Genomic DNA, 3,663 nt, shown 5'->3' with positions numbered 1-3,663 from the left:
TCAGTGCCCCTAATGTGTTTAACCTCGACCTGAAACGCCGAAATGAGTACCGCCCACCTCGCGATACGGCCGGTTTTACGGGGTCTGCACACAGCTTAAGGCTTGATTGTCAGTTTCTAGCTGAAATAATCTGTGTTCGAGATAGAACCGGTACTTCTCCAGCGCTAATAAGACGGCCAATGCCTCACATTCGTAAAAAGAATATTTGAGCTCGGCGCTGGTTAACCGACGAGACGAGTATGCTAATGGCTGCCTTTGACCCTGGAACTCCTGGAGGAGGACTGCCGAAATTCCCGCAGTAGATGCGTCGGTTTGGACAATAAATTTCTTTTTTAAATCAGGCAGTCCAAGAACCGGAGGACTGGCTATAGCTGCCTTAATGTGCTCAAAAGCGGCCTCTTGGGCAGGTCCCCATTCAAAACGCACCGCTTTTCGGTGCAGTTCATTTAAAAGAGACACCAGCTGAAGAAAATTAGGGTTAAAAAGCCTAAAATAATTCGCCGTACCTATAAACCTAGCAATTCCGCTTTTATCAGTAGGCAGCGGCAGAGCCCTCAATGCCTTAGTCCTCACCTGATACTAGATGACCTGCTGCCTGGCTAATGTCACCTTACTGGGTGTAACAGTCAAACCGGCCCCCTGCAACCTAGCAAAAACTTGCTGGATATGTTCCAAATGCTCTTGAAACGAACGACTATAAATTACCAAATCGTCCAGGTAATTATAAACACAGACTAATTTCAAGTCTCCAAGAATATTATCCATCAAACGAGTAAGGACGGCTGCGCCAGTAGTCAAACCAAAGGGGACCCTCTTAAACTCAAACAGGAGGAGGAGGAGGTTAGTGTTTAACGTCCCGTCGACAACGAGGTCATTAGAGACGGAGCGCAAGCTCGGGTTAGGGTAGGATGGGGAAGGATATCGGCCGTGCCATTTCTAAGGAACCATCCCGGCATTTGCCTGAAACGATTTAGGGGAATCATGGAAAACCCAAGTCAGGATGGCTGGAGACGGGATTGAACCGTCGTCCTCCCGAATGCGAGTCCAGTGTGCTAACCACTGCACCACCTCGCTCGGTTAAACTCAAACAGATTCCAATCAGTACAAAATGCTGATTCGTTAATGTCACTGTTGAGGAACCCATAGTAGGTCGTTTATATTTTCACTGACGTATTTCAGTGTAATTACTCATTGATCAATGCGGCCTTTCTTGCATAGGTCCATAGATGTCTTGCTATCCAGGTATACTTAGCTAAAATGGATCATTTATAATTTTTGTAGAGTCAAGTTCCTACTAAAATGCATTTTGATTTCTTTTGCGTTCGTTTGAGTAAGTACTTTCACTTGCATCGTTAAAATTATTTCTGTGCGTGGAAGGTTTCTTGCAGTCTGTGGTCGTTCTGAAGTAGTGGCAGACAATTGGATTTTCTACAAAATCGGTAGCATATTGATGATTTACGTGGCTACGATATTGCTTGCTACAAACATAAATCCGGGCAGTAACTGCGTGTTCATGGCAATAGAAATGAAAATTTGGGGATTCCCTCTCAAATGCTTCCACTTGGTCTTGGCAATGTTTATAGGACGAAAAACGCATTATTTCTACAGTCGTGTAGACTTTATCAAAATCAGTTTAGCAAAAGCGGATTGGAGTCCACCAAAATAGGGAGAAAAACTATCCAGGAACTATGACTGAAATACGAAATTAAAGTATAAGTGGAATATTCTCTACTAGGAGTATAGCATATCCACTGGAATGGCCAAACTCTTACTGATCGCTAGGCGTGCGACCGCTGAGCAGCCCACCCAGGAGACGCCTGGTGGTGTAGCGGTGACGGCACTGAAAGGGCAATCTGGCGACGTCGCAACCATTCTCCCCCCCCCCCCCCCCTCTCTCTCTCTCTCTCTCTCTGCGCAGAACGATTCACTCAGCCCCACCCAGTCTTACCTGCACCTTACTAAAATAAATTGTTGGAAATGTGAAGCCGACTCGAAAAATATCAAAACCGTGGCTTCGATGCACCAATTGGATGCTGTCACAACTCTGCGCATGCACATTTAGAGCACTCTCTGTTCCAAGTACTTCACTGTGCCATTACTTTCGAGTAAGTGATAGAAGCATCTTTAATGCCTAGCTGAAAGCAACATAAAACTGTGGGTACGATAAAACAGCTTATGTTCATTGCCAAATGTTAGGCGAAGCACAATTCGTGTAAAATGTTTACGTAGCGCAAGAGATTGGGACTGGAAGTGTTTCGCCAACTTCCAACAGTATCTTCAATACAAAACTTAGTGGAAAAATGGGCTGAAACGAGCTCTGTAGCGAACAAAAACCGTAATGATTCGAAAAGACTTCCGATAAGTATCCGAAGCCTTTCTGAATCATTACGGTCCGCCGAAATCTCAAGGCAGTTTATCTGTAAAAGTGGGAACTAAGAGATCGTCACGTCCAAACATTATCAAAAACGAGCTGCATCTGTATCCTTGCAGATTTCCAGTCGTGCAAAAGTTAAAGCAACCAGGAAAATTTCCGCGTGTTTCCTGCCCGTGGTGTCAGAGTGAAGTTGAATCAGGACTTTGGATCTTCAATATCCCATTTCTTCAGGCGAGGTTTGTTTCAGTTGTTCTGGGTATGTGAAATCACAGAACTCATGATACCATGCATCAGAAAATCCCCTATCACTACTCTGACGAGCCGTTGCATAGTCTCAAGACTGGTGTTTGGTAGTAACACGGTTTATTTATTTAGGGTACTGCTGCAACAGAAGCAAATAATATTACAGTTGTCTCAAACTACAAACTAATCCTACTACTGATCCTTCCGCCACCACCAGGTTAAAAAGCGACCACATCTTTCAAAAATGGTTCAAATGGCTCTGAGCACTATGGGACTTAACATCTATAGTCGATAGTCCCCTAGAACTTAGAACTACTTAAACCTAACTAACCTAATGACAGCACACAACACCCAGTCATCACGAGGCAGAGAGAATCCCTGACGCCGCCGGGAATCGAACCCGGGAACCCGGGGACCACATCTTTCGTGGCAGTTCAAAGCCATGTGGCGTGGTCGAGATGAATGGCATTTTAAGGTGTTCTGTCGTAGCATAAATCAGCTATGTGTGTTCTCAGCAGTCATCAGTATTAAAAAGCCATTTCCAACTAACACTTTTGTGGTCGTCAGTGTTGGGTGACGAGAAGGAAGCCTACCTTTGCTGATGCTTGGAATGTCTAGGTGAACAGAGAGGTTACGACTCTTCTGTATTTTTCATACTCCCGGCTACTTACCCAAACTGTTATTATTAACCTATACGACCAGAAACTATTTAATCGATAAGTCCATCGACACACAGCAGATCGACGAATGTATGCTTAATATCAGCAAGATGGAGCAACAGTACATACCACCTTGACAACTTTACCACGAATGCGTGAGGTTCTAGGTGATGAAAGGACAATCGGTAGACGCAGCGGAAGCCCCTGGCCACCCTCGTGACCCGATCTCTCTCCATGTGGTTTTCTCCCTGTGCGTCAAACTGAAGGTCAGGTGTACGCAAATAATCCTCACCCATTGCAAGGACACTGAAGACCCCGTTGGTGCTATCCCTCAGGTGGCAATGCTTTTTGTGTTTTGCATTTCGATAAGGTGAGCATAACAGTGCT

The 3,663-nt window shown here is 45.0% G+C and overlaps 1 non-coding gene across 1 annotated transcript; it reads right to left on the bottom strand.

The window, feature by feature from the left end:
- Window positions 1–1,001: 1,001 nt before the first annotated feature.
- On the bottom strand, window positions 1,002–1,074 carry Trnaa-cgc. The gene has a single exon. It is a non-coding gene; the product is annotated as a tRNA-Ala (tRNA).
- Window positions 1,075–3,663: the final 2,589 nt, after the last annotated feature.

Source organism: Schistocerca americana, chromosome 8 (assembly GCF_021461395.2).
Source record: "Schistocerca americana isolate TAMUIC-IGC-003095 chromosome 8, iqSchAmer2.1, whole genome shotgun sequence".
NCBI lineage: Eukaryota > Metazoa > Arthropoda > Insecta > Orthoptera > Acrididae > Schistocerca > Schistocerca americana.
Note: the sequence above shows the minus strand (reverse complement) of the source record. Positions and strands in the feature narration are given on the sequence as shown.